Consider the following 13,309-nt stretch of genomic DNA (forward strand, 5'->3'; position numbering starts at 1 on the left):
TGGGTGTTGTGATGACAAGTGTTATGGAACATTGTGATCACAAGCGTTTGGAGCATTCTGATGAGAGAGGTCATGGAGCATTTTGATTTCATTGTGATGACAATAGCAAGAAGCATTATGATGATGTTCATGGTGCATTGTGATGTATGGGTCCATTGAGTATTGAGATGAAAAGCGGCATGGAGCATTGTGATTACAGGGGTCTTGGAGCATGGTGATGACATGGGCATGGAGCATTGTGATGAGAAGGCCATGGAGGATTCTGATGACATGCGTCAGGGAGCTTTGTGATGACAAGGGCATGGAGCATTGTGATGACAAGGGAATGGAGCATTGTGATGACAAGGGCCATTGAGAATTTTGATGACAAGGTCGTGAAGCACTGTGATGACAAGTGCATGGAGCTTGCTCTGACAAGGGTCATGGAGCATTGTGATAACAAGTGAATGGAGAATTGTGCTGACATGTGCATGTAACATGATGTGAAGTGTCATGGACCATTGTGATGACAAGGACGTTGAGAATTGTTATGACAATGGACATGGAGCATTGAGATGATCAGGACATGGAACATTGTGATACATGGGTCATGGAGGAATGTAATGACAAGGGCATGGAGCATTGTGATGAGAAGGGCATGGAACATTGTGATGACAAGCGTCATGGAGCTTTGTGATGACAGGGGCATGGAGCAATGTGATGAGAGGGTTCATGGAGCAGTGTGATGACAGTGGCATGGAGCACTGTGGTGCAAAGGGTCATGGAGATTTGTGATGACAAAAGTCATGAAGCATATTGAGGTCAAGGGCATGATACATTGTGATGAGAAGGGCAGGGAGCATTATGATGACAAGGTCATGTAGCATTTTGATGACAAAGGCATGGAGCATCGTGATGACAAGTGTCATGGAGCACTGTGATGACAGGCGTCACGGTTCATTGTGATTACAGGTTTCATGGAGCATTGGGATGAAAATGGTCATGGAGAATTTTGATGAGAAGCCTCTCGGATCCTTGTTTTGTCAGGGGTCATGGAGGGTTGAGATGACAGTACTCATGCAGCATTGTGGGGACAGGGGTCATGGAGCATTGTGAAGATAAGGGGCATGGAGCTTTGTGATTACAGGGGTCTTGGAGCATTGTGAAGACAAGGGCATGGATCATTGTGATGACAATGTCATGGAGTATTGTGAAGGCAGGTGTCAAGGAGCATTGTGATGACGTATGTCAGGGTCCATTGTGATGACAATGGCATGGAGCATTATGATGACAAGGACAGGGAGCATTGTGATGCCAAGGGCCATTGAGAATTTTGAAGACAATGTCGTGAAGCACTGTGATGACAAGCGCATGGAGCTTGCTATGAAAAGGGTAATTGAGCATTGCGATTACAAGTGCATGGAGAATTGTGATGACACGATCATGTAACATTATGATGAGAAGTGTCATGGAACATAGTGATGACAGGGACGAGGAGAATTGTGATGACAATGCACATGGAGCATTGGGATGACCAGGGCATGGAGTATTGTGATGGCAAGACCGTGGAGCATTGCGATGAGAAGGCCATGCATAATTGTGATGACGAGTGTCTTGGAGCATTGTAATGACAAGGGGCATGTAGCATTGTGATGACTAGTGTAATGGAGCATTCTGATCACCATCTTGTGGAGTATTGTGATGACAATGGCATGGAGCATTGTGATGAAAAGGGCATGGAGCATTGTGATGAAAACGGCATGGAGCCTTTTCATGACAGGTTTCAATGAGCATTCTGACGACAAGTGTCAGTGAGCATTGTGATGACAAGTTTATTGAGCATTGAGATGACAAAGGTCATGAAACATTGTGATGACAATGGCATGGAGCATTGTGATGAGAAGTCCATGGAGCATTCTAATGACATGCGTCATGGAGTTTTGTGATGACAGGGGCATGGAGCATTGTGATTACAGGGTTCTTGGAGCCTTGTGATGAAAAGGGCATGGATCATTGTGATGAAAAAGGCATGGAGCCATGTCATGACTGCGTTCAAGGAGCATAGTGATGACAAGGGTTCGGGAGAGTTGTGATGACAAATGTATTGAGCATTGGATGACCATGGTCAGGAGCATTGTGATGATAAGACCATGGATAATTGTGATGACGAGCGTCATAGGGCATTGTGATGACAAGTGTTATGGAACACTGTGATCACAAGGGTTTGGAGCATTGTGATGACAGAGGTCATGGAGCCTTTTGATTTCAATTAGCGTGGAGCATTGTGATGACAAGGGCATGAAGCAATGGGATCCCAAGTTTTATGGAGGATTGGGAAGACAATGGTAAGGGAAGATTGTGAAGACAAGCGCATGGAGCATTGTGATGACAAAGTCATGTAGCATTTTGCTGACAAAGGCATGGATCATTGTGGGCAATATATTCATGGAGTAATGTGATGACAGGTGTCATGGGGCATTGTGGTGATAAGGGAATGGAGCACTGTGATGACAAGGTTCTGGAGCATTGTTATGAGAAGATCATTGAGCCTTGTGATGACAAATCTCATGGAGCATTCTGATGATAATGGACATGGAACACTGTGATTACAAGGTTCTTGGAGTATTGTGATGACAAGGGCATGGAGCATTGTGATGAGAAGGCCATGGAGCTTTCTGATGACATGCATCATGGACTTTGTGATGACAAGGGCATGGAGCATTGTGATGAAAAAGGCATGGAGCCTTGTCATGACAGGCTTCAAGGAGCATACTGATGTCAAGTGTCAGGGAGCATTGTGATGACAAGTGTATTGAGCATTGTGATGACAAAGGTCATGGAGCATTGTGATGAGAAGACCATGGATAATTGTGATGACGAGTGTCATTGGGTGTTGTGATGACAAGTGTTATGGAACATTGTGATCACAAGCGTTTGGAGCATTCTGATGAGAGAGGTCATGGAGCATTTTGATTTCATTGTGATGACAATAGCAAGAAGCATTATGATGATGTTCATGGTGCATTGTGATGTATGGGTCCATTGAGTATTGAGATGAAAAGGGGCATGGAGCATTGTGATTACAGGGGTCTTGGAGCATGGTGATGACATGGGCATGGAGCATTGTGATGAGAAGGCCATGGAGGATTCTGATGACATGCGTCATGGAGCTTTGTGATGACAAGGGCATGGAGCATTGTGATGACAAGGGAATGGAGCATTGTGATGACAAGGGCCATTGAGAATTTTGATGACAAGGTCGTGAAGCACTGTGATGACAAGTGCATGGAGCTTGCTCTGACAAGGGTCATGGAGCATTGTGATAACAAGTGAATGGAGAATTGTGCTGACATGTGCATGTAACATGATGTGAAGTGTCATGGACCATTGTGATGACAAGGACGTTGAGAATTGTTATGACAATGGACATGGAGCATTGAGATGATCAGGGCATGGAACATTGTGATACATGGGTCATGGAGGAATGTAATGACAAGGGCATGGAGCATTGTGATGAGAAGGGCATGGAACATTTTGATGACAAGCGTCATGGAGCTTTGTGATGACAGGGGCATGGAGCAATGTGATGAGAGGGTTCATGGAGCAGTGTGATGACAGTGGCATGGAGCACTGTGGTGCAAAGGGTCATGGAGATTTGTGATGACAAAAGTCATGAAGCATATTGAGGTCAAGGGCATGATACATTGTGATGAGAAGGGCAGGGAGCATTATGATGACAAGGTCATGTAGCATTTTGATGACAAAGGCATGGAGCATCGTGATGACAAGTGTCATGGAGCACTGTGATGACAGGCGTCACGGTTCATTGTGATTACAGGTTTCATGGAGCATTGGGATGAAAATGGTCATGGAGAATTTTGATGAGAAGCCTCTCGGATCCTTGTTTTGTCAGGGGTCATGGAGGGTTGAGATGACAGTACTCATGCAGCATTGTGGGGACAGGGGTCATGGAGCATTGTGAAGATAAGGGGCATGGAGCTTTGTGATTACAGGGGTCTTGGAGCATTGTGAAGACAAGGGCATGGATCATTGTGATGACAATGTCATGGAGTATTGTGAAGGCAGGTGTCAAGGAGCATTGTGATGACGTATGTCAGGGTCCATTGTGATGACAATGGCATGGAGCATTATGATGACAAGGACAGGGAGCATTGTGATGCCAAGGGCCATTGAGAATTTTGAAGACAATGTCGTGAAGCACTGTGATGACAAGCGCATGGAGCTTGCTATGAAAAGGGTAATTGAGCATTGCGATGACAAGTGCATGGAGAATTGTGATGACACGATCATGTAACATTATGATGAGAAGTGTCATGGAACATAGTGATGACAGGGACGAGGAGAATTGTGATGACAATGCACATGGAGCATTGGGATGACCAGGGCATGGAGTATTGTGATGGCAAGACCGTGGAGCATTGCGATGAGAAGGCCATGCATAATTGTGATGACGAGTGTCTTGGAGCATTGTAATGACAAGGGGCATGTAGCATTGTGATGACTAGTGTAATGGAGCATTCTGATCACCATCTTGTGGAGTATTGTGATGACAATGACATGGAGCATTGTGATGAAAAGGGCATGGAGCATTGTGATGAAAACGGCATGGAGCCTTTTCATGACAGGTTTCAATGAGCATTCTGACGACAAGTGTCAGGGAGCATTGTGCTGACAAAGGTCATGAAGCATTGTGATGACAATGGCATGGAGCATTGTGATGCAAAGTGCTATGGAGCATTGTGATCACAAGTGTTGGTAGCATTGTGATGACAGAGGTCATGGAGCACAGTGATTTCAAGGACCATGGAGCATTGTGATGACAAGTGTATGGGGCAATGTGATCCCAAGTTTCATGGAGGATTGTGATGAAAAGCGCATGGAGCATTGTGATGGCAAGTTCATGTAGGATTTTCCTGACAAAGGCATGGAGCATGGTGATTACAGTGGTCATTGAGCATTGGGATAACAAGGGTATGGAGCACTGGCCTTAAAATATTCATGGTGTATTGTGATGACAGGTTTCATGGAGCATATTGATGAAAAGGGAAAGGAGCATTGTGATGACAAGATCCTGGAGCATTATGATGAGTAGACCAGGAGCCTGGTTATGACAAGTCTCATGGAGCATTCTGATGAAAAGGGGCATGGAGCATTGTGATTACAGGGCTCTTGGAGCATTGTGATGACAAAGGCATGGAGCATTGTGATGAGAAGTCCATGGAGCTTTCTGATGACATGTGTCATGGAGTTTTGTGATGACAGGGGCATGGAGCATAGTGATTACAGGGTTCTTGGAGCCTTGTGATGAAAAGGGCATGGATCATTGTGATGAAAAAGGCATGGAGCCATGTCATGACTGTGTTCAAGGAGCATAGTGACGACAAGGGTCAGGGAGCGTTGTGATGACCACTGTATTGAGCATTGGATGACAAAGTTCAGGGAGCATTGTGATCAAAAGACCATGGATAATTGTGATGACGAGCGTCATAGGGCATTGTGATGACAAGTGTTATGGAACATTGTGATCACAAGGGTTTGGAGCATTGTGATGACAGTGGTTATGGAGCCTTTTGATATCAAGAGGCGTGGAGCATCGTGATGACAAGGGCATGAATCAATGTGATCCCAAGTTTTATGGAGGATTGGGATGACAATGGTAAGGGAAGATTGTGAAGACAAGCGCATGGAGCATTGTGATGACAAAGTCATGTAGCATTTTGCTGACAAAGGCATGGATCATTGTGGGCAAAATATTCATGGAGTAATGTGATGACAGGTGTCATGGGGCGTTGTGGTGATAAGGGAATGGAGAACTGTGATGACAAGGTTCTGGAGCATTGTTATGAGAAGACCATTGAGCCTTGTGATGACAAATCTCATGGAGCATTCTGATGATACTGGACATGGAACACTGTGATTACAAGGGTCTTTGAGTATTGTGATGACAAGGGCATGGAGCATTGTGATGAGAAGGCCATGGAGCTTTCTGATGACATGCATCGTGGACTTTGTGATGACAAGGGCATGGAGCATTGTGAGTGCAGTGTGCTTGGAGCGTTGTGATGAAAAGGGCATGGATCATTGTGATGAAAAAGGCATGGAGCCTTGTCATGAGAGGCTTCAAGGAGCATACTGATGTCAAGTGTCAGGGAGCATTGTGATGAGAAGTGTATTGAGCATTGTGATGACAAAGGTCATGGAGCATTGTGATGAGAAGACCATGGATAAATGTGATGACGAGCGTTATTGGGCGTTGTGATGACAAAGGTTATGGAACATTGTGATCAGAAGCGTTTGGAGCATTCTGATGAGAGAGGTCATGGAGCATTTTGATTTCATTGTGATGACCATAGCAAGAAGCATTGTGATGATGTTCATGGTGCATTGTGATGAATGGGTCCATGGAGTATTGTGAAGACAAGGGCATGGATCATTGTGATGAGAATGTCATGGAGTATTGTGAAGGCAGGTGTCAAGGAGCATTGTGATGACGTATGTCAGGGTCCATTGTGATGACAATGGCATGGAGCATTGTGATGACAAGGACATGGAGCATTGTGATGCCATGGGCCATTGAGAATTTTGAAGACAATGTCGTGAAGCACTGTGATGACAAGCGCATGGAGCTTGCTATGAAAAGGGTCATTGAGCATTGCGATGACAAGCGCATGGAGCATTGTGATGACACGATCATGTAACATTATGATGAGAAGTGTCATGGAACATAGTGATGACAGGGACGAGGAGAATTGTGATGACAATGCACATGGAGCATTGGGATGACCAGGGCATGGAGCCTTGTGATGGCAATACCGTGGAGCATTGCGATGAGAAGACCATGGATAATTGTGATGATGAATGTCTTGGAGCACTGTAATGACAAGGGGCATGTAGCATTGTGATGACAAGTGTAAAGGAGCATTCTGATCAACATCTTGTGGAGTATTGTGATGACAATGGCATGGAGCATTGTGAAGAAAAGGGCATGGAGCATTGTGATGAAAATGGCATGGAGCCTTTTCATGACAGGTTTCAATGAGCATTCTGACGACAAGTGTCAGGGAGCATTGTGATGACAAGTTTATTGAGCATTGTGATGACAAAGGTCATGAAGCATTGTGATGACAATGGCATGGAGCATTGTGATGAGAAGTCCATGGAGCATTCTAATGACATGCATCATGGAGTTTTGTGATGACAGGGGCATGGAGCATTGTGATTACAGGGTTCTTGGAGCCTTGTGATGAAAAGGGCATGGATCATTGTGATGAAAAAGGCATGGAGCCATGTCATGACTGCGTTCAAGGAGCATAGTGATGACAAGGGTTCGGGAGCGTTGTGATGACAACTGTATTGAGCATTGGATGACCATGGTCAGGAGCATTGTGATGATAAGACCATGGATAATTGTGATGATGAACATTTTAGGGCATTGTGATGACAAGTGTTATGGAACACTGTGATCACAAGGGTTTGGAGCATTGTGATGACAGAGGTCATGGAGCCTTTTGATTTCAATTAGCGTGGAGCATTGTGATGACAAGGGCATGAAGCAATGGGATCCCAAGTTTTATGGAGGATTGGGATGACAATGGTAAGGGAAGATTGTGAAGACAAGCGCATGGAGCATTGTGATGACAAAGTCATGTAGCATTTTGCTGACAAAGGCATGGAGCATTGTGGGGAAAATATTCATGGAGTAATGTGATGACAAGTGTCATGGGGAATTGTGGTGATAAGGGAATGGAGCACTGTGATGACAAGTTTCTGGAGCATTGTTATGAGAAGATCATTGAGCCTTGTGATGACAAATCTCATGGAGCATTCTGATGATAATGGACATGGAACACTGTGATTACAAGGTTCTTGGAGTATTGTGATGACAAGGGCATGGAGCATTGTGATGAGAAGGCCATGGAGCTTTCTGATGACATGCATCATGGACTTTGTGATGACAAGGGCATGGAGCATTGTGATGAAAAAGGCATGGAGCCTTGTCATGACAGGCTTCAAGGAGCATACTGATGTCAAGTGTCAGGGAGCATTGTGATGACAAGTGTATTGAGCATTGTGATGACAAAGGTCATGGAGCATTGTGATGAGAAGACCATGGATAATTGTGATGACGAGCGTCATTGGGCGTTGTGATGACAAGTGTTATAGAACATTGTGATCACAAGCGTTTGGAGCATTCTGATGAGAGAGGTCATGGAGCATTTTGATTTCATTGTGATGACAATAGCAAGAAGCATTATGATGATGTTCATGGTGCATGGTGATGACAGGGTCCATGGAGTATTGAGATGAAAAGGGGCATGGAGCATTGTGATTACAGGGGTCTTGGAGCATGGTGATGACATGGGCATGGAGCATTGTGATGAGAAGGCCATGGAGGATTCTGATGACATGCGTTATGGAGCTTTGTGATGACAAGGGCATGGAGCATTGTGATGACAAGGGAATGGGGCATTGTGATGACAAGGGCCATTGAGAATTTTGATGACAAGGTCGTGAAGCACTGTGATGACAAGTGCATGGAGCTTGCTATGACAAGGGTCATGGAGCATTGCGATGACAAGTGAATGGAGAGTTGTGCTGACATGTGCATGTAACATTATGATGTGAAGTGTCATGGACCATTGTGATGACAAGGACGTTGAGAATTGTTATGACAATGGACATGGAGCATTGGGATGATCAGGGCATGGAGCTTTGTGATGGCAAGACCGTGGAGCATTGTGATGCGAAGACCTTGGATAATTGTGATGACGAGTGTCTTGGAGTACTGTAATGACAAGGGGCATGGAACATTGTGAGGACAGGGGTCATATAGCATTGTGATGACAAGTGTCATGGAGCATTCTGATGACCATCTTGTGGAGTATTGTGATGACAATGGCATGGAGCATTGTGATGGAAAGTGCATGGGGCATTGTATTTGCAGGCGTCTTGGAGCATTGAGATGACAAGTGTCACGGAGCCTTGTGGTGACAAGGCCGTGGAACATTGTGATGACCGAGGTCATGGAGCATTGTTATGACAGGGGTAATGGAGCATTGTGATAACAAGGGCATAGAGCATTGGTCTGAGAAGTTTCATGGATTATTGTGATGAGAGTGTGCATGCAGCATTGTGATGACAAGGGCATGGAACATTGTGATACATGGGTCATGGAGGAATGTAATGACAAGGGCATGGAGCATTGTGATGAGAAGGGCATGGAGCATTGGGAGGAGGACGGCATGGAACATTGTGATGACAAGCGTCATGGAGCTTTGTGATGACAGGGGCATGGAGCAATGTGATGAGAGGGTTCATGGAGCAGTGTGATGACAGTGGCATGGAGCACTGTGGTGCAAAGGGTCATGGAGATTTGTGATGACAAAAGTCATGAAGCATATTGAGGTCAAGGGCATGGTACATTGTGATGATAAGGGCAGGGAGCATTATGATGACAAGGTCATGTAGCATTTTGATGACAAAGGCATGGAGCATCGTGATGACAAGTGTCATGGAGCACTGTGATGACAGGCGTCACGGTTCATTGTGATTACAGGTTTTCTGGAGCATTGGGATGAAAATGGTCATGGAGAATTTTGATGAGAAGCCTACCGGATCATTGTTTTGTCAGGGGTCATGGAGGGTTGAGATGACAGTACTCATGCAGCATTGTGAGGACAGGGGTCATGGAGCATTGTGAAGATAAGGGGCATGGAGCTTTGTGATTACAGGGGTCTTGGACCATTGTGAAGACAAGGGCATGGATCATTGTGATGAGAATGTCATGGAGTATTGTGAAGGCAGGTGTCAAGGAGCATTGTGATGACGTATGTCAGGGTCCATTGTGATGACAATGGCATGGAGCATTGTGATGACAAGGACATGGAGCATTGTGATGCCAAGGGCCATTGAGAATTTTGAAGACAATGTCGTGAAGCACTGTGATGACAAGCGCATGGAGCTTGCTATGAAAAGGGTCATTGAGCATTGTGATGACAAGTGCATGGAGCATTGTGATGACACGATCATGTAACATTATGATGAGAAGTGTCACGGAACATAGTGATGAGAGGGACGAGGAGAATTGTGATGACAATGCACATGGAGCATTGGGATGACCAGGGCATGGAGCATTGTGATGGCAAGACCGTGGAGCATTGCGATGAGAAGACCATGGATAATTGTGATGACGAGTGTCTTGGAGCACTGTAATGACAAGGGGCATGTAGCATTGTGATGACAAGTGTAATGGAGCATTCTGATCACCATCTTGTGGAGTATTGTGATGACAATGGCATGGAGCATTGTGATGAACAGGGCATGGAGCATTGTGATGAAAACGGCATGGAGCCTTTTCATGACAGGTTTCAATGAGCATTCTGACGACAAGTGTCAGGGAGCATTGTGATTTCAAGTTTATTGAGCATTGTGATGACAAAGGTCATGAAGCATTGTGATGACAATGGCATGGAGCATTGTGATGCAAAGTGCTATGGAGCATTGTGATCACAAGTGTTGGTAGCATTGTGATGACAGAGGTCATGGAGCACAGTGATTTCAAGGACCATGTAGCATTGTGATGACAAGTGTATGGGGCAATGTGATCCCAAGTTTCATGGAGGATTGTGATGACAAGCGCATGGAGCATTGTGATGGCAAGTTCATGTAGGATTTTCCTGACAAAGGCATGGAGCATGGTGATTACAGTGGTCATTGAGCATTGGGATAACAAGGGTATGGAGCATTGGGCTTAAAATATTCATGGAGTATTGTGATGACAGGTTTCCTGGAGCATATTGATGAAAAGGGAAAGGAGCATTGTGATGACAAGATCCTGGAGCATTATGATGAGTAGACCAGGAGCCTGGTGATGACAAGTCTCATGGAGCATTCTGATGAAAAGGGGCATGGAGCATTGTGATTACAGGGCTCTTGGAGCATTGTGATGACAAAGGCATGGAGCATTGTGATGAGAAGTCCATGGAGCATTCTGATGACATGCGTCATGGAGTTTTGTGATGACAGGTGCATGGAGCATTGTGATTACAGGGTTCTTGGAGCCTTGTGATGAAAAGGGCATGGATCATTGTGATGAAAAAGGCATGGAGCCATGTCATGACTGGGTTCAAGGAGCATAGTGATGACAAGGGTCCAGGAGCGTTGTGATGACAACTGTATTGAGCATTGGATGACAAAGGTCAGGAGCATTGTGATGATAAAACCATGGATAATTGTGATGACGAGCGTCATAGGGCATTGTGATGACAAGTGTTATGGAACATTGTGATCACAAGGGTTTGGAGCATTGTGATGACAGAGGTCATGGAGCCTTTTGATTTTAAGAAGCGTGGAGCATCGTGATGACTAGGGCATGAATCAATGTGATCCCATGTTTTATGGAGGATTGGGATGAATATGGTAAGGGAAGATTGTGAAGGCAGGCGCATGGAGCATTGTGATGACAAAGTCATGTAGCATTTTGCTGACAAAGGCATGGATCATTGTGGGCAAAATATTCATGGAGTAATGTGATGACAGGTGTCATGGGGCATTGTGGTGATAAGGGAATGGAGCACTGTGATGACAGGGTTCTGGAGCATTGTTAAGAGAAGACCATTGATCCTTGTGATGACAAATCTCATGGAGCATTCTCATGATAATGGACATGGAACACTGTGATTACAAGGTTCTTGGAGTATTGTGATGACAAGGGCATGGAGCATTGTGATGAGAAGCCCATGGAGCTTTCTGATGACATGCATCATGGACTTTGTGATGACAAGGGCATGGAGCATTGTGAGTGCAGAGTTCTTGGAGCGTTGTGATGAAAAGGGCATGGATCATTGTGATGAAAAAGGCATGGAGCCTTGTCATGACAGGCTTCAAGGAGCATACTGATGTCAAGTGTTAGGGAGCATTGTGATGACAAGTGTATTGAGCATTGTGATGACAAAGGTCATGGAGCATTGTGAGGAGAAGACCATGGATAAATGTGATGACGAGCGTTATTGGGCGTTGTGATGACAAAGGTTATGGAACATTGTGATCAGAAGCGTTTGGAGCATTCTGATGAGAGAGGTCATGGAGCATTTTGATTTCATTGTGATGACCATATCAAGAAGCATTATGATGATGTTCATGGTGCATTGTGATGAAAGGGTCCATGGAGTATTGAGATGAAAAGGGGCATGGAGCATTGTGATGACAGGGGTCTTGGAGCATGGTGATGACATGGGCATGGAGCATTGTGATGAGAACGCCATGGAGGATTCTGATGACATGCGTCATGGAGCTTTGTGATGACAAGGGCATGGAGCATTGTGATGACAAGGGAATGGGGCATTGTGATGACAAGGGCCATTGAGAATTTTGATGACAAGGTCGTGAAGCACTGTGATGACGAGTGCATGGAGCATGCTATGACAAGGGTCATGGAGCATTGTGATGACAAGTGAATGGAGAATTGTGCTGACATGTGCATGTAACATTATGATGTGAAGTGTCATGGACCATTGTGATGACAAGGACGTTGAGAATTGTTATGACAATGGACATGGAGCATGGTGTTGATCAGGGCATGGAGCTTTGTGATGGCAAGACCGTGGAGCATTGTGATGTGAAGACCTTGGATAATTGTGATGACGAGTGTCTTGGAGTACTGTAATGACAAGGGGCATAGAGCATTGTGAGGACAGGGGTCATTTAGCATTGTGATGACAAGTGTCATGGAGCATTCTGATGACCATCTTGTGGAGTATTGTGATGACAATGGCATGGAGCATTGTGATGGAAAGGGCATGGAGCATTGTGAAGAGAAGTCCACAGATAATGGTGAAGAGGAACGTCATGGGGCGTTGTGATGACAAGTGTCATGCAACTTTGTGATCACAAGGGTTTGAAGCATTGTGATTCCAGAAGTCATGGTGCATTTTGATTTCTTTGTGATGACAATAGCATGAAGCATTATGATGATGGGGATGGTGCACTGTGATGCCAGGGGTCATGGAGGATTGTGATGACAGGTGTCTAGGAGCATCATGATGACAAGAGCATGGAGCATTGTGCTGAGAGGGCCAAGGAGCATTTTGACGACATGTGTCATGGAGCTTTGTGATGACAAGGGCATGGGGCATTGTAATAGCAGGTGTCTTGGAGCATTGAGATGCCAAGTGTCACGGAGCCTTGTGATGACAAGGCCGTGGAACATTGTAATGACCGAGGGCATGGAGCATTGCTATGACAGGGGTAATGGAGCATTGTGATAACAAGGGCATAGAGCATTGGTCTGAGAAGTTTCATGGATTATTGT

The sequence above is a fragment of the Mesoplodon densirostris genome, chromosome Y (assembly GCF_025265405.1).
Source record: "Mesoplodon densirostris isolate mMesDen1 chromosome Y, mMesDen1 primary haplotype, whole genome shotgun sequence".
NCBI classification, from domain to species: domain Eukaryota; kingdom Metazoa; phylum Chordata; class Mammalia; order Artiodactyla; family Ziphiidae; genus Mesoplodon; species Mesoplodon densirostris.